The sequence below is a fragment of the Zootoca vivipara genome, chromosome 14 (assembly GCF_963506605.1).
Source record: "Zootoca vivipara chromosome 14, rZooViv1.1, whole genome shotgun sequence".
Lineage (NCBI taxonomy): Eukaryota > Metazoa > Chordata > Lepidosauria > Squamata > Lacertidae > Zootoca > Zootoca vivipara.
In genome coordinates this window covers 22,730,473-22,749,714 of record NC_083289.1, presented here as the reverse complement: position 1 = coordinate 22,749,714, position 19,242 = coordinate 22,730,473, and the positions used below count along the sequence as shown (strand labels likewise).

Genomic DNA, 19,242 nt, shown 5'->3' with positions numbered 1-19,242 from the left:
CATCCAGTACAGCTTCCTGTTCCCCACAGTGGCCAATCAGATGCCTCTGAGAAACCAACAGAGAAGGGACGAGCACAACAGCCCTCTCCCTATTGGTGATCCCCAAAATCTGGTATTCAAAGGCAGATGGACTGATGGACTGATTCAGCATAAGGCAGTTTCCTATCCCTTAAATTTGCCTCCCCATGGGGGTTTTACTTGAGGATGGGCAAATTTGCTTCTCTTGGTTTCTCTCAGATTCTCATTTTTCCAGTCTTTAGTTCAGTTCTACGCATTAGTTTTTTTTAAAAAAAAATACGAAAATTCACGTGCATCTTAATGTGAATTTCCCCCACTATACATGTTTTCATATGACATTTTGCCTAATGGACATATTTTAATGTTTTTCCTAATTTTTTTTATTTTCCCTAACAGAATGAATTCTTATACGTTATTTTCATACCTTGGTTCTCGAACGTAATCCGTTTGACTCCTGAAACCATTTGAAAACCAAGGCACGGCTTCCGATTGGCTGCAGGAGCTTCCTGCACTCAAGTGGAAGCCGTGTCGGAAGTTCGGCTTCCAAAAAACGTTCGCAAACTGGAACACTGGCTTTTGGGTTTGCGCCGTTCGGGAGCCGATTTGTTTGGGAGCCAAGCCGTTCAAGTACCAAGGTATCACTCTATATGAATTATTGTGCCCATGACTTGGCAGGAGAACTGCATTGCCAAATTCAGAGCTGTGCAGATTTCAAAAGATAGCTGTGTTTCAGTTTAAACGCATTGATTGTGTGCATACAGCTTTGAATCCATACTCCATCCCCAGTTGCAGTACATAAGAAGAGCTTTGCTGCCAGATCAGACTGAAGGCCCATTTAATCCAGCATCCTGTTCTCACAAGGGCCAAGCAGGTGCATACTGAAAGCCCAGAAGCAGGACCTGAGAGCAACAGGATTCTCCCCTCCTGCAATTTCCAGAAACTGGTGTACAGAGGCATACTGCCTTCATCAATGGAGGTAGAGCATAGCCATCATGCCTAATATCCATGGATAGCCTTATTCTCCATGAATTTCTCAAAACCTCTTTTAAACCCTCTCCCTTTTTTCCCTTCCTTCTTTCCTCTTCCCTTTGCAACTGCCAAAATTTAAGCCTTTTTGTTGTTGCTTATGTCACTATATAAATCATTACGTGCTGATAGAGCTATGTGAAAAAAATGAGCAATTGTGAACTATGAACCAAGGGTCTATAGCAGGCATCCCCAAACTTCGGCCCTCCAGATGTTTTGGACTACAATTCCCATCATCCCTGACCACTGGTCCTCTTAGCTGGGGATCATGGGAGTTGTAGGCCAAAACATCTGGAGGGCTGCAGTTTGGGGATGCCTGGTCTATAGAGTGTGTGCTTTGCATACAGAAAATTCCAGGTTCAATACCTGACATCTCCAGGTAGGGATTGGAAGACCCCTGTCTAAAACACTGAGGAGCAACTACCAGTCAGGGTAGACCAGGGCCAGGGAACTTCCAGACTACATGTCTAAGCAGCCCACCAAGTCTTCCTCTGTGCCCTTCCAGCCTTTGACTTGATGATCCAGGGGCAGGACAGTCAATGGGATAGAGCAAACATGCAACAACTAGCATACATACTCAAGCAGGGACAAAGCACTTTTGATGCCTGTTGCACAGGCTGCACTGGCCAGAGAAAGCTCTCTGTCTGGCCCAGCACTATGATGGAGATGTATACTGTACACCCTCTGCTCAATGGGAAGATGCGTGCCTCTGTGTGTGCACCTGTGGCAACTGCATGTGGACGACGGAGCCAGGATATTCTGGTGCAATTGGCCAAAGATTCTGTGCAGTTACACCAGGCCAGTACAGCAGCCACTGCAGTGACTGGGCTCTTTGCTAGTAAACAGCAGTTCTTGAAACAGGCAGCTTCCAGTGCCCTTCAACTCTTTCCTTGCACCGCCTCTGGGGGTCTGCTTTGTCAATGGACCTGGTGTTACCATGCCGTCACTCTTCCAGGCAGCCATAGACAGAGATTTATCCCTGACTTACCAAGGGTGAATGTCGACTGTGCTGTTTTAAGCTGTAATGGTGATTAAATCATAGAACATTCGCTATTGTGTGTCCCTCTGATTTTTATCTCCATCCTTTTCACATTTCTATTCACTAAGCGAAGGCATGAGGCTTAATGCAGTATTTCTGAAAGGTCCCTGGACAGATTTAGTGCTGGAAAGGAATATATATAGACAGCTGGAATGAGGTACCCTGTTTTTACTACAGCGAATGCCTTGTATTTTAATATGCTCTTCTAGCCAATGCTAAAATGCCTTCCTGGCATGTTCCTCCTAAGGTCATTGGTGTTATTTGGAGGTTTCAGACTTCCTAGATTTTGGCAGCACACTCCCTGGGATTTGGTGGATCAAGAATGGAAATTACAAATCCCAGTTTGCTGTTGTGCATGCTACCTTTCTACACACACAAAAGGTGTAAAGGTGTAGAATTACCTGCTTTCCTTCAAAAGCAAAGACAATATGATCTAGTCCTCATGGAGAAAAGACGTGGATTGAATCTGCAAGCAGTCACTGTATTTGGGCAGGTGCCACTGGGTCAGGAATAGATCTGAGTTATCATGCCTTATTCCATATGCTTTTCAGTCAGGTGGCACACAGAGGAGTATGGGAACCAACCCAGGAGCAGGAAGACTCCAATTCAAAGCAATTTAAATAGCTGACCAAATAGTTCTTAATTAGAGGAGGAGGAGAAGATCTGTTTCAATAAACACAAAACATTCTTGCTGCAAAGTCAATCCAGAACAGCCTTCTGATTCTGACAATGACCAGTCAGATACTGCTTAGTACAAGGGGGCTACCCTCCATATGCTGCGGAAAGAAAGCTCCCACCCTCCTTGACCACTGGCCAGGCTGGCTGTGTCTGATTGGGGTTGTGGTCCAAGGACATCCCTCTTTGCCTTTCTCCAATCCCCAGTATTCAGTAGTATGCAAAGTGGCATGCTTTGATTCAGTGCTTTGAACACCATGCCTAATAGGTGGCCTTTCCTCTATACTATTCTCGATCAGCCAATGGTCTCACACAGTAGAAGACTGCTTTCTACTGCAACAAGGACCTTAGCATACGAAGGTCCCAGGTTTAATCCCCAGCATCCCCAGGTAGAGCTGGGAGAGTCCCTGTTCCTGAAACCCTGGAGAGTTTTATCAGTCGGGATTGTTGATGGAACAATGTTCTAACTTATTATAAAGCAATTTTGTGTGATCCTATATTCCTATCCCATTTCTGTTCACCAGACCTCTACAGTTCTATGATTCTGTGACCTCAAAGTGGTATACATGGGAGAGGTAGTCTCCCATCCATGGAGACTTGAGACCCAAAGTAACCTTAGCTTCAGCAAAGTGAAGCCAATATGATGGATGCAGCATTCTGTGATGTCATCATTACTGACAAAATAAATAAATAGTTCAGCTAGACTTTTTAAGGATTTAGCCTGACCCAAGACCCAGATCAGCACTTTCCCAACAGATTCAGGAGCTGCTATGAACCCCTGGGACAAACCAAACTCCAACAGTTGTAAGCTATCACCACACCATATTCTCCAACTTGCAGCAGAGGAAAATTGGAGTGCTTGTCCTTCGTGGTCGTGCTCCCATGCGCATCACATGATTCGTGCAAGAGCACAGCACCACAAAATGTGCATCTTTCAAGGCTGAGCTCTCACAGGAGCCAAAACAGGACATCCCAGGATCCAGTCAGAAGCTGGAATGTCTTCTGTTATTCCAGGATGTCCCATTCAAAGCAGGACAGTTGAGAGGTATGCCACACCTGTTATCTATCCATCCAAACTGATCCAGGAGATTATCAGGCTGTATTTTGAATGTCTCCAAGGTCTCAGGGAGCAAAGACTAAATAATCATTCTCTGCTTCTCGAGGCCTTAGGCAGAATTAGCCAAATAGCACAGCAGCCATTGTGACCAAAGAGATCCAAGACACTGGTTTTAGAACCAAGGCTTTGCCAGGATTGTCCCTGGGTCTGACTCGGTATAAGGTGCCATCCTTTTTTTACTAAAGGTAGCCCAAGAAATTGATAATTGTGGTAGGAATGAGGAACTGAATTGTCTCACTTGGACATCTGCTGCTACATGAACAGTACATTACGATGGAAAACTCCAAAGTTGAGGTTTTCTCCATCAAATCAACATTACAGACTTATAATGCATTCTTTAATTAGATGTCGCTATTAACTGGACTGTTGCGTGATTTAAATCTGGATGTTAATCTCCGTCATTCTACGCTGCCATAGTTTTTATGACATCGAGCGAGTGACTCCTTTATGTAGTAATCTATCTGAAAACCACCTTATTCCCCCCTCTTTCTTTTTTTAGAAGAATAAAGGACATGAGATTGAAATGAAAGCTTTTCTGAGTCCGTCCATTAGTAATTTTCTGCTTAGTATTTGAAAAATGGCTCATTTTAATTGCTTCACAGAGGAGAAAGCTATCAAAGCTAATGCTCTTTCTTTCCAAACTTTTGTAATTATTTCTCTTGGACTCTTATTTGAAATGGCTTGAAAATATTTTCATTAAAATGTAGATTTCCCCCCACCCTTCTCTCTCTCTCTCTGTCTGTCTGGATGTCTGTCTCTCTCTCTTTCAAATGGGCTTCGATTCCCCAGTGCTTACCCACCCACCCCACCCCCACTTTTTCTTTGTTTGGCTACTAGCTTTTAACTATGTATAGATGAAATCCAACATTTGAAAATAGGAACGAGGGGACATGTCATTAGCATTGCTAATATTGACTGGGATTTTATTAGATTTGGATTTCATATCAAACTGCATGGTTTCCAAGGAAAACAATATTTATGGGAATGTTCTCTCATTCCTGCCACTCCCTGTCAACTCCCCACCCCAAAAAAGAAAAATTCTGAAAATTCATTAGAATAGTTTGACCCTTGTTTTTTTTCCCTCTTGAACTTTGTGAAGTCAGTCTAATTCAGCATCTTCTTTTCCACTGTGGCCAGCCATATACTGCTTCGAATCATTGGAACATAGGAAGCTGCTTTATACTGAATCGAACCATTGATCCATCTAGTTCAGTATTGTCCACACTGACTAGCAAGAGCTCTCCAGGGATTCAGGCAGGGCACCTTTCCCAGGCCTACATGGGAAGTGCAGGAAATTGAACCTGGGGCCAAATCAGGTGTTCTATCACTGAATCCCCTCCTATTGTTGCTCCCTAGCAAATGGCATTCAGAGGCCGCTGAACCTGAAGGTAGCCTCTACACCATGAATCAAAGGCTGTATCTAGGTGGAAGAGCAGGTGCTTTGCATGCAGAATATTATATACTTATTTTAGATCCCACCTTTCTCACAAGGGCAGGTCCCAAGGCAGCTCACAGCATCGATTAAAACACATGCATCAACGTAATTATTTTTTTAATTACAAACAAAATTTTAAAGGGAAAAAAATCAATTTGAATGTCTCTGATATGAGAAGGTCCAAGCATGGTCTCACAGAGACCAAGTTGTCCCCATCACTATTCTCCTGGAAGTCCCCTAGATTCTCTTTCCCTCCTCTTCCACAAGCCTTGTGGGGCAACTAGAGGGCCCGCTACGGGTTGCCATAAGAAGAGGAAATGCAATGCCCCTCCCCAAAAAAAACAAGAGGACTGAATAAAGCACACATATTTGCATACAATTTACATATGTATAGTAACAGATGCAAAAATAGAAATAATTGCTATCTACTTAAAGCTGCAGCATATCTCACCCTAGTGGGGAATACTGCAGCAACATGATTGGTGCACTTGTTCAGTTTGAGGGCCTGAAGCTTTCTGTTGATGGGGAGCTATGTCTGCCCTCCCTTCTTATAGTAGCTATTTGCCTTTAAGCCAGACCCTCCAAGTGTCCCTATTTCCCAGGGGTGTCCCTGATTTAGAGAAGCTGTCCCAGTTTCTGATTGGATCCTGGAATGTCCCACTACTTACCTTATCATTATGGAATGGGACATCTTTATTTTCATTGGAGAAATGTTGGAGGGTATGCTTTAAGCTAGATTTAGACCAGACAGCCCTTTAAATAGAGGACTCTTTCAAACAGAGGGCTGTCCTCTGTAAGGTAGGAGACAGGGCCATCCTAAACCCAACACTTCAAGTTGGGATCCATCTAGGCTTCAGTGGGCCCTAAACAAGATGCCCTCTAGTTCAGTGTTTCCCAACCAGTGTGCCTCCAGATGTTTTGGGACTACAACTCCCATCATTCCTGACCACTGGTCTTGCTAGCTAGGGATGATGGGAGTTGTAGTCCCAAAACATCTGGAGGCACACTGGTTGGGAAACACTGCTCTAGTTGACTCCTTCCAATATCAGTAGGTCACCAGTGACAGAGCCACAGTTGGCAAAGGCAAGTCACCAGTTTAAATTTCCCACAATGCTCTGGTGCAGCATCTTTCAGCAAGCCTCTCTACTGGGCCCTCAGCACTCTCCTAGACCACACCTCCTACTGGCCCTGCTTCTGGAATGTGTCCTTGAATTGGAGTAAATGCCTTGTGCTTCCTGGATGGAGGATACAGAAGGGAGTGTCAAAACTAACCTACTGTGCAAATTTTGCATTAATTGGTCTGCCCCCCTCCTTTGCCTCTAGCCCCACCAAACACTGGCATGTGTGGTCCCTGGAGGGTTGCTCAGAAGGCAGTACGGCCCTCAGACCGAAAAGCTTCCCCAGCTCTGGCCTCCATCATGTATGAATCTGTGTTTCTGTTCCCCACCCCTAACATTTGGTAAATGGTCAGTGATCCAAGGTATTCTCTCTCTCTCTCTCCTCTCTCCTCTCTCCTCTCTCCTCTCTCCTCTCTCCTCTCTCCTCTCTCCTCTCTCCAGTGTGTGTGGTGTGGTGGTGGACTCGTAATCTGGGGAACCAGGTTCGCGTCTCCACATGCAGCTGCTGGGTGACCTTGGGCTAGTCACACTTCTTTGAAGTCTCTCAGCCCCACTCACCTTACAGAGTGTTTGTTGTGGGGGAGGAAGGGAAAGGAGAATGTTAGCCGCTTTGAGACTCCTTCGAGTAGTGATAAAGCGGGATATCAAATCCCAAAAAAACCTCTACTCTACACTCTCTCTCTCTCTCTCTCTCTCTCTCTCTCTCTCTCTCTCATTCCTTTCAAACCCTACCACTGCAATTTGACAGGTATGAGACATAGCATCACATGTCACAAAGCTCCTATACACAATGTCTCCCCCCCTCCCAGCAAGGCAATGAATGAGAAAGAAAGAAAGAAAGAAAGAAAGAAAGAAAGAAAGAAAGAAAGAAAGAAAGAAAGAAAGAGCCCCCAGGCCTGGTCTGCACCCATGCACCACTGCTCTCCTACCCTCTGAAGCCATTATGAACAAGCCTCACTAATTATAACTCCATGGCTAGGTGCCCTCCTAAGGCAGATATGCCTCCTGAAGGAGATATGAGTGAGCTCAGGTAATTCAGAGCAGGGAATGCATTTGGGCAGAGGGGGGAGTATGTTATGTCGCTGCTGTTTTTTTTTTAATTATCAGGAACACATTTTTGGCTCTTAAGTGTCCTACTGCACCGGCAACATCATCCCAGCAGCCATTTTTCTAGTGTTTTCCTTCAGAGACAGCTGTTGCAGATAAGCATCTACAATTATAGATTCCGTTTCCTTTATATATATATATTTTAAAAAGACAACTGGAAGGAAGAAAGGAAAAGGCATGGTTTGCTTCTCTATATTGCTGGCAGGTGTTTATTTTACTGCAATGTGTACTTAGGGGATACCTCAGTAAACTGCGGAACAATCAACATCAACACACTGTTTGGTCTTATTCCTTCCACTAATTATGATGTTGTTGTTGAAATGTCTTTACTCATTATTAGGGCGCTCCTTTGTCTAGGTCACAGGTGAGCAGTCTGCATCCCACACGTGGCCTGCTTAGGCCTTCCCTAAAACCCAGAAAGGATGCAAGGAGGCCATGATTTCTGTCCCATCCTGTGTTTGTCGCAACCAGAGCCTTTTCCATTCCGCTACAGTTCAGCTTATGCTGAAACCTACGCTATTCATCTCACTAGTTCCTATGGCTGGATTTTGCCACAGCAAAATAACATCGTTTTTAGTGGAAGACGAAATGCAGCAGAATGGAAACACTGCTGCATGTGACATATCACCAGGTGGAAGGAAAATGATGCCTTATAATATCCCTGTTGTAAGAGGGAGGTAACAACAGGCTGAGAGGAACCTCAAAATGTGCAGTTGTGCAAAATGCCTTTAGGGAGGGAGAAGAACCCTAAGGAGATGGACCCCAAAAGGTCAATTGAGGATGAAGGATGCTTCCAGGCTGCCAATATATTTGGCTGGGATTGAGTCACATAGCAGCAAATTCAGGTTGTGCCATTATACTACAGTAGACTTGGAGCCCAGCCCAACAACCTGTTGTCATAGTAGCCAACCAGAAGCCTGTAGGAAATTCACAAGCCAGGAGCTGAGCACAAGAGCAATCTTCTCCTCTCTATGCCTCCAAAGCATTGCTGCCTCTTCCTATTCAGGAACTCCACTAAAAAGTCTATGGATTTTAGTTGAGAAACTGGTATATTAGAAAGATTGGTGGGTTTAAAAAAACAAAACCAGTCACAATTCATAGTGTTAATGAATAGATGCATCGACTGGCAAACCAACTTTTCCGGGCTGCAAAAACAAAACAATCCCTCCATCTGAGTAAAAGAGCCATGTTTCCTAGCTAATATTTACACAAGCTCGTTCTTGCCCACAATGGCAAAGTCACTCACTTGGTTTTCTTCAATCTATTCTTCACCGCCCTCCTGGTAACATTTTCATTGTCAGCCCTGAGTTACTGTTTAATCCATGATCGCTTGATAAATGGAGTTCAATTGGAATACCTGTGTTAATTAAACCAAAGATGGAAGAGACAGCTTTCATTTCTTGCTGATAATTTTCTACGACTTTGCTACAGCGGAGAGAGAAAGAGAGAGAGAGAGAGAGAGAGAGAGAGAGAGAGAGAGAGAGAGAGAGAGAGAGAGAGAGAGAGAAATATGAGGACTTTATACATCCTTTTACCAAAATGGGGGGTGGAGGACACACCCAGGAGTATTCAATAACACCTTCATATGATAATGCTTGCAATTGTTCAATATTTCCTGGCTAATTCCTACACAGTCCCTTCGCCCTTTGCAAATTAGAATTGCTGTTTCATGCCATGAAAACCATTTCCTGTGAGAATGTAGAGGAATTTCTAATAGTTCAGTGGCAGAACATCTGCTTTGAATGCAGAAGGTCCAAGTTTCAACCCCTGGCATCTCCCAGTAGGGCTGGGAGTGTCCCTTGCCTGAAACCCTGGAGAGCCCCTGCCAGTCAGTGTAGACCAGGCATCCCCAAACTTTGGCCCTCCAGATGTTTTGGACTACAATTCCCATCATCCCTGACCAATGGTCCTGTTAGCTAGGGATCATGGGAGTTGTAGGCCAAAACATCTGGAGGGCCGAAGTTTGGGGATGCCTGGTATAGATGGTACTGGAGCTAGATGGACCAATTGTCTGCCTCGGGGATTATGAGAGTTGCAGTCCAACTATATCTGGGGGGTGCCTCATGCAGCTCTATGCACATTCATCTACCTACAGCACATACACTAATGTGCTTAGTCCAGCCAAAACAGAACCACGTCTCGGTCCATTTATTCCAGGTACTCTGATTCTCAGCTTATTTGTTACAAGTAAACAAACTTCCTATATATAACCGGGCCCTCCTATCTTGATCTCTTACTAATTTTAGCATAACATTGCAAGAGCTAGTAAATTTGTTAGCCTAGATGGTTTTGAAATAATGTATGTGTTTGAAAGGAGGGGTGTTATACTTTTAAACACACTCTGTGCAATTTGTGGTGGTCATCTTTAAAAAATACTGCTCCATTATCCTTTTTCTCCCCATTTGGAATGAATGAGGCTAATTAATTTCAGGCCATACTTGATGAGGTCAGCACCAAACTAGGGGGTGCGTGCTAGACATTGCTAATCTCTTTCAGCTAAGAGTGATGAATTAAAGATGAAGCATGCCTTCACAGGCCTAATTTAGAATGTATATTAAAAAAAAACCTACAGCAAATAATGCTATGCCATTCACAACAAAGGAAAACTTGTTCTTGTGGCTCCCATGTAGTGTTGATTTTGAAGAAATCTGTTATTCACTTGGGGAGCCTGGCTGTGGATGAGTGGAACAGATCAGAAAATTGCAGCATGGGCATGTGTGTGTGTGTGTGTGTGTGTGTGTGTGTGTGTGAAACTCACTAGTGTTTGATATCCAGTATGTATTTCTGACGTTGTTCATGCTTAATTTAGGGCTTCTTCACTTATTGCACATTTAAGGTGTACACTTAAGATTATTTTAAATGTGGTTCCTTAAAATGTGGCATTCAGATGTGACAAACACCTGTTTCATATAGATAGGCTTGTCAGAAACCCAGGCTTCACTGGTACAGTGCCAATCTAGATGTTCATGAAGAACCATTATTATTTATCCCATCTCTTTAAATGCCATTTAGAAGCAGTTGAGCAAAGGGCAAATTAGACTGGGACTGAATAGGCACTTGCAAAGCAATGGTTAACCCAATGCAAGGGTTAACTCAGGGCAAATAACCCTTTGCTAGCACACCCCACAAACCTGCTACTTTGCCCTGTTAGGGAACACATCTATAAACCCATATGTTTCTCCCCAATAAGATTCATTATAGCCTGAGTCAGGTGAGTCAAGTAATAGAATACACTGGAGAAAATGGAAGGTTTAACCCTTCCTGCAGCATGGTGATCCCAATCCAGTTTAGAGGTGTGAAACCAGATCCTGAATCTCCAAAGCCTGAATCTAGTTTACCCCTGAATAGAAAATTCAGGTTTGCTCCCCATAATTTGCAAAACAGTCCTTAGAACCAATCTATGTGTGATACTCATGACAGTCATGCTGCTTTAGGTTTAAAAAGGCATATATTTTTAACCCAAAGCAGCTGCATAAATAGGTCGCAATCTGGAGGAAAAGTTCTGTGTTGGGAGAAAGAGACATCTTCAACCTTCCTGAGTATTTTCCCCCATTCAGAATGTCGCCCACCCAACCTGGTGTGTTCCATCCCAAGGAGGAAAAGATTCCTTCAGTATATGGGCCTAAGTTAAAACTAGGTGAAAGATTTATACTAGTGCTTCAACTTTTAAATCTTCAGTCAACTGCTCAGAGTCAATTTTAGAGTTGCAAGTAAGAATGCAAGAAAAGGCTGCTGGATTAGGTTGATGACCTATCTAGTCCAGCATCTTGCTCTCACAGAGCCAACCAAATACCTGTACACAACTGGCATGCCAGACCCAAGCACAAGAACCCTCTCCACTCCTGTGATTTTCAGCAACTGGTATTCAGAAGCATTACTGCCTCTGTCCGTGGAGGCAGAGCATAAACATCACAGCTAGCAGCCATTGACAACCTCTTCCACAAATTTGTCTAATCCTCTTTTAAAGTCATCTAAGTTGGTGGCTATCACTGCCTTACAGCAAAATCCTACCAGAAAGTCTCAACAACTTCAGTGGGCCAGGTAGGGATGTAAAGAGGCACTGTATCTCTCACATGCAGCACTGTTTCTGATCCACTGCAGTTCATCTTCCACCCAAAACTACATTACAGTATTGCTGTCAGCTGTGACAAAATGATGTAATTTGTGTAAATTGTGCAAATCATATTGTCATTAGGTTAAGGTTACCAGGCGTCCCCATTTCCTGGGGACAGTCCCCAGATTTACACATCAGTCCCCTGACAAAATCCTATCATTCCTACTCAAGTTGAAAAGTGTCCCCAGATTCATTTGGGGGGGGGGGGTTCTGGTGATCTGGTAACCTTACATTATGTGATTCCATCCCCATTCATTTCAATGCAACGGAAATGCAATGTGAATGTCATGTATCATTTGTGGACTGAAAGCAACGACAATAGAATATTCACTGGATTTATTTCCGTTCTGGATATGGGACAAATAAGCAAACTTCAGCCATTTCTGTTCCCATTTCTGTTTGTTGTCAGAATTCTCTGACATCCCTACCCCCAAGTAAGTGGATAAAGGATTGCAGCCTATTAAATATATCTCATGTTTCAGTATCCCATCAGAGTTGACTAATGATGTATGTTTGTTAAGGCAATTTATGACTCCAGTTAAAACCTATGGGCACTGTGAACTTTCCCAGGTGAGCTGTACCTGTGACATACTTCGTGTTTTTTTGGGGGGGGGTTCTGCTTCCCAAATTCAAACTTTGTCTCCTTTCTTAATGATGGCTCTTATCAACAGTGTGTGCATGATTAGAATTGTTTCTTTTAAATGTTGCTGCATTTTTCCATGTTTTCCTGCTAGGTGGGTGGTGTAGATTATATGATATCTTTTATCAGGCTGTCTTAATACAATAATAACATGTGCCCAGTTTCTGTCTGACAAAGAGGTGCATTCTTCAAGCACGAGGGAGGACTGTAGACCCTTTTCATGTGAGATACTAATGTGTCTTACAACTTTTCTTGCAGCACTTGTGGGATGTGTTTGTTTTTCAGGAGGACAGGAAATGCAAAAGAAACTGAAGTTGCATTCTAGGGAGGAACCGTTAAATCTGTCCATTTCAGTTTCTCTCAGTTTCTCATTCTTTTCTGTCTCAAGTTCACTTCTCCACATTTCTACATCAATATGCAAAAAAAGAATTTTAAGTCCCCTTGAAAATTCATCAGCATTTTAGTGTGGATATCCCCTAATACTGTACACACATTTTTGTATGCCATTTTCCCTAATATAATTTGTATATGTTATTTTTAATAATATATGCATTTTCATGCATACATCAACCAAGTGTGTGAATTTTTGTACATGTTGCCTTGCTGGAGAAGTCCATTGCACCAGCCATAGATTTGCGACTTCTGGAGGCTAGCTCTGTTTCAGCTTGCGCTTAATGTTTCAGAAAGTAAAAATGAGATAAGTTTGCCTTTAAATGAGAACTAAATCCAACTTCTCCCCTATCCCTAAATGCAGGCAATGTGGGCCTTGCATCTGTGTGACAAACAAGTCAGCGTACGTACAAGTTAGTTCAAGTCTCACACATGAAACTGTGCTTAGAGACACAAGCTCCAAATTGAGGTACAAACTGAATTAACCAACTCTCCTGGCCCCAGTTGCAGAAAGCATTTAGGGGCAACATGAAATGAGGTCAGGACCATTTGTAGCTCTTGAGCCACAGGTTCCCCCACCTGTGTTCTGTGTCATGGCAGAAAGTCTGTAAGATAGTCCCCTGGTTGAACAATCTTAATCAATGGAACATGCAAAATTTAGTCAATGAATCAATTCATTGATCAGCTAATTCAACTAATATGGGCCTGAGTCAAAAGGGCTGTTTGGAATCACAACGCTCACTTGGTTTGTTTTCACATGACCCCCGCCTTGTTTTTTCTAACATCAGGCATCATTTTAGAAGATGTATCTCTTTCCTGGGTATAAATGAAGGGTGTGCATACTTCTTAGTAGACCATGCTGGACATCTACACATTTTTTGAAATACCTGTATAAGAAATAATATTTTTTTTTCAAATAAAAAAAAGGGGAAATGGCATTCTGATTTTGGGGGAAGGGTCACAGCTCGGTGATAGATTCATGCAGAAGATCCCAAGTTCAATCCCTAGCAACTCCAAGTAGGGGCTGGGAATGTTCCCTGTTTGAAATCCTGGACAACTGCTGCCCATTAGTGCAGATGATACTGAGCGAGATGAATCAATGGTCTTACTTGATGTCATGCAGTTTTCTCCCTTCGTTCAGCCTGGACACTGAGGTCCAGCTCCGAGGGCCTTCTGGCGGTTCCCTCCCTGCGAGAAATGAGGTTACAGGGAACCAGGTAGAGGGCATTCTTGGTAATGGCACCTGCCCTGTAGAATGCCCTCCCATCAGATGTCAAGGAAATAAACAACTATCTGACTTTTAGAAGGCATCTGAAGGCAGCCCTGTTTAGAGAAGTTTTTAATATTTGATGTTTTATTGTGATTTTAATATTCTGTTGGGAGCTGCCCAGAGTGGCTGGGGAAATCCAGCCAGATAAGTGGGGTATAAGTTGTTGTTGTTTTTGTTGTTGTTGTTGTTGTTCACTGATTAATCATTTTTGTAGTTGGTCAACTACAAAAATGATTAATCAATCAAGTAAATGTTGCTACTCTAGCATTCTGAGTTTAAACATACAAGTCATATCTACTTTGCCTTTCAGCTGGCAGTCATCAAGTATACAGCATGCAAGTATTTTAAAAAATGAGTAAAATATAGTCCTGTTCAGGAATTGTAGCACCACTGGAGGAGAGGATGGCTGAGCTGAGCAGCCACGCCCTTGCCACCATGTGCATTGACTAGCCCTGCCCCCAGAAATCCATGCATCTAGCATAAAACCTGAAGTTGCATGTATTTGTTGAAAGCCTTCGTATTGCATGGACCCTGCATGGTTGGGGTTCTGGGGAGCACAGAAGCTTTCATATGTGTTGAGCCCCTGCCTGCAGACATCCCCACTGTGTGTGCAGATGACAACAGAAAGTGTGGCTACTTCGTGCAGTTCCGTTCCTGTGTTGCTCTACGTTGGATCTATAACACCTACCGGTAATTGTGGTTTAAATGCATGTGTGAACCCGCATTACAACTTCTCTGGGAAATGGAGGAATTTGGGAGACTGGCAGGTTTCAAACTGAATAAAGGAAAGACCAAAATGTTTGTGAAAAATTTAACTAAAAAGGAAATGGATGACCTACAAGACAGATTTGGTATTATGGCTGTATAGATATAGATATAGATATAGATATAGATATAGATATAGATATAGATATAGATATAGATATAGATATAGATATAGATATAGATATAGATATAGATATAGATATAGATATAGATATAGATATAGATATAGATATAGATATAGATGATATAGATATAGATATAGATATATGAATTTGGCTGACCCCCCCAAAATATAAATTTATTCAATTATAATTATGTGGTAACTTGGAAAGAAATTGAAAAAGATCTAGATATGTGGAATAATCTGAATTTGTCACTGTGGGGAAGAATAGCCACCATTAAGATGAATGTCCTCCCGAGGATGTTGTTTCTTTTCCAAATGCTTCCCATTGTTAAAGGGTCAGGACAATTTGATCAATGGAGGGGGGGAAATATCGAGATTTATCTGGCAAGGGAAACCACCTAGGATAAAACATAAACTGATGATAGACAAGAAAGAAAGAGGTGATTTTGCCCTACCTGATTTAAAAACTTATTATGAGGCGTCCTGTCTGGTGTGGCTAAGGGAATGGATATTGTTAAAGGACACAGACTTGCTGGACTTGGAAGGATTTAATAACAGATACGGGTGGCACTCCTACCTGTGGTATAATAAAGTAAAAGTCCACAAATGATTCTTAACCCATGTATTAAGAAAACCAGTACAGGTATGGCAAAGATACAAAAACTTACTAGAAAGGAAAACACCTAGGTGGTTATCGCCCACAGAAGCATTGACTGTTAAGAAAAAGAATATGGAGTCCAACTGGTTAACATATGACGGGATGATGATGGAAACAGACAAAGGTTGGAAACTTAAATCATTTGAGCAATTGAAAGGGAGAGTAATGGGTTGGTTACAGTACCATCAAATAAATGATTTGTTTAATGAAGACAAAAGAAACAATGGATTTGAAAGTGCTACGTCCAAATTCCAAATTGAATTGGTGGAGGGGAGAAATAAATTGCTGTCAAGAATGTATAACTTCCTATTGGAGTGGAACACCAAGGATGTGGAGACAAAGGAGGTTATGATAAAATGGGCAATCGACTTTGGTTATAACATCGAATACAATCTGTGGCTTAAGTTATGGAATCAACATATGAAATTTACAGCATGTACGGTACAGTGTTTAGAAAGAAGATACCACCTAAACATTTGGAAGAACTTCCTGACAGTAAGAGCTGTTCGGCAGTGGAACTTGCTGCCAAGGAATGTGGTGGAGTCTCCTTCTTTGGAGGTCTTTAAGCGGAGGCTTGACAGCCATCTGTCAGGAATGCTTTGATGGTGTGTCCTGCTTGGCAGGAGGTTGGACTGGATGGCCCTTGCGGTCTCTTCCAACTCTATGATTCTATGATTCTAAAAGAAAATGTCATGAAAATGATGTACCGCTGGTACTGACACCAGTCAAATTAGCAAAAATGTATAGAAAGAAAAACAAAAAGTGTTGGAAATGTAACCAAAAGGATGGAGAAATATATAACATGTGTGGTGGCTATATGAAAAAGTAAAAACATTTTAGAAGTTAATATATAATGAGTTTAAAAAGATGTTAAAATATACTTTTCCCAAGTATATGAAGCCTTTTTGTTAGGGCTAATGGGAAATGAAATTAATAAGAATGACCAAAGATTATTCATGTATGCCACCACAGCCGCGAGAATGGTATTGGCTCAAAGATGGAAAACAACAGAAATTCCAACAGTTGACGAGTGGCGGGTTAAGATGATGGAATATTCAGAGTTGGCTAGGATGACTGGAAGGATAAGGGAGCAAAAAGACCAGAAGTTCTAAAAAGAGTGGAGTAAATTTGTGGACTATTTAAAGGAGTGCTGTAAAAATGTGAAGACACTGACAGGATTAACATAAACCTACAACAGAAGCAATGGATGTTTCTGTCTATAAACGAGAAAGACCTATTTAAGAGAATGACAGAGACAATATGGGAGAAGGCGCATAACATAAGAGAAAAGATCTGAAAACCAAAAGTGGAGAAGGAAGGAAGTCGCGTTCGGCAGAACATTAGTATGTTTTGGAGGTTAGGATTAGTAGAGTAATAGCTGTATTAAATAGTAATTGAAATGTATTAGATGGATTGTTTTATTTATGATCATTTTCTTTCCGTATTTGGGAAAACAATAAAAATATAAATAATAATAATAAAAACTTCTCTGGGTCTGCTGTGTCCATATAAACAATGAATTGTTTTGCTAAAGCAGGGGTGAGGGGACTTTTTCAACCTGAGTGCCACATTCCCTTCTAGGCCACATGCTAGTGTTGGTTGGGCCAGAGGCAAAAAGGAGGAGAGCAATGAATGTAAATATTACCTGTGTACGGTAAGTTCAGAGACCTACCTTCTCAGTAATCTCAGTTCAAGGTCGCCTTACCACATATACACCCCCACGTTTGCTACAACCTCGGCAAGGATGCTACTGGCACAAAGATGGAAAAATGATAAAATACCAACCAAAGAAGAATGGCAAGAAAAACTTGTGGAATACGCCGAAATGGCAAAACTAACTGAAAGACTTCGAAATAAGGATAAAAAAATCATTTAAGAAAGAATGGGAACCATTTTCGGCCTACATAAAGAATCAATGCAAAGAATTGGACTCATTAGCAGGTTTTGAATAAGCATTTACAATTAACAAAAATTATATAATCTACAAGTAAAAGTACCAAAAAAAATGGGTGAAAAACAGAATATGCAGCAAATGATATGATTTTGAAATAAACCAGAGAGGGAGGTTGAGGGAAGTCCGGGGGGAATGGGGAAATTTCGGAACTGTGAATTATGTTATTTGTTATGTTTTAATATTGGAAAAATGGAAAACTTAATAAAAATTAATTTTAAAAAAACCCACGATCGCTTCAATCTGTGACACTAGCACTGTTTTTAAGTGCAACATAATACACATTCTGTACTTGTAAGAAACGGATATCTTAGTGTAACATCACTCATACTTCGGACATCAGGCTAGGTACCTTCTCTATCCAGACACGTAGAATGTTGACTTTATCTTTTAAACCTGATTTTTAGCTTACTGGTGATTTTAATTATTTTTGAATGTTTTAAATAGTTGTGCTTAACTGTTCTTTACTAATAATTTTATTGTTTTATTCTTTTTTTAAAAAACTGCTTTGAGGTTTTGATACAATCAAGCAGAATATATACATTTTGTGACATGAAAGAATAGGCTGGTTTCTACACACATTCTATTTTCCATTCAGACAAGTAAGAGGCATTATCAGAGTCTAAGAACACAGCCAAGCAAAAACACCCAAGGAGGGTGCAAGGCAGAAGTGTGGCTGGCAATAGTGTAGGTGATTAGGGAGAGGATGTGGCCTACGAAAAGCCCTAAGGACCAGATGGAGAAGTCCTGAGGACCAAATTTTGCCCCAGAGCCTGAGGTTCTCCACACCCAGGACTCAGCTATACAACTGCAAATAAAGCGTTTTAAGTGTGTTGTAAAGTGCAATATACAAATGTGACACAAGATGGTGATGGTGAGCTATAGCAAATTCAATATATTTTTCAAAACGTTTTTTTTAAAGCATTTTCACAGCATTTTTCATATGTGTGTTGATTCCACCCAAGTTTCTCCACCCGCGTTAAACAGAGAAACTGATAGCAAGCAAACAACCTACTGCTGAGCAGAATTGCCGTAACATTTTAAATGGGTGGCTCTGCCTGCCTGCCTTTGCATCCCAGTAGTCCTCATTAGAGGAACCTGCTTCCCATTATGTCCTGTCTCCATGCTGAATCAATCTTCCAACCCTTTGATTGCTTCTGAAAATATGTTTATTTTTTTAATAATGCTCATTTTTGCTCCCCTGTGATTAAACCCAGACAAGGCAATGCCCAGAAAGTATGTGGAGGGATTCTTTTGGGCAGAAAGGGGAGATAAAGACCACATGTTTTTCTTATTGTGGGACCATTAGAGCATATAAATCTGGCCATTTGTGTTGTAGATGCATCAGAGGGTGGTTGTAATAAATACAGATTGGCACATCACGCTCGCCAAATGGACTTTATGGATCATGTCCCATGCTTTGTAATTCTCTGGTGCTGTCCCTGAACTAGCTTCTTGAAGGCTATTAAAATTCTGAATGGTGCATTATTCCACTTTTTGGGTACACTTCTCGGTCCTAACTGTCAAAGGCCTATTGAAAGAACCTGGCTTTTGAAATAAATCATTTTTCCCTTTTGAGGGAACATACTGTCCTTTCTAGGAATTGAATCCCTTACCAAAAAAAATAAAAAATCTGTGATGATCTAGCTGTAGAACCTGCCAGATGTGCATCATAGTTTGGTTGGGCTATTCAGAAATTGAGAACAGCAGACAAGGGAACAGCTAAATACATTTAAGCCAGTAAAATCTAGGGTCAAATGTTAGCCTGCTTGATGCACCTAACTAGGGGAGGGGA

At 41.8% G+C, this 19,242-nt stretch overlaps 1 long non-coding RNA gene across 2 annotated transcripts in view; it reads right to left on the bottom strand.

Annotated features, from left to right (window-relative positions):
- LOC118092664 (uncharacterized) overlaps window positions 1-19,242 on the bottom strand; it is a 57,460-nt gene that overhangs the window by 12,474 nt on the left and 25,744 nt on the right. The gene's annotated exons all lie outside the window — the stretch shown is intronic.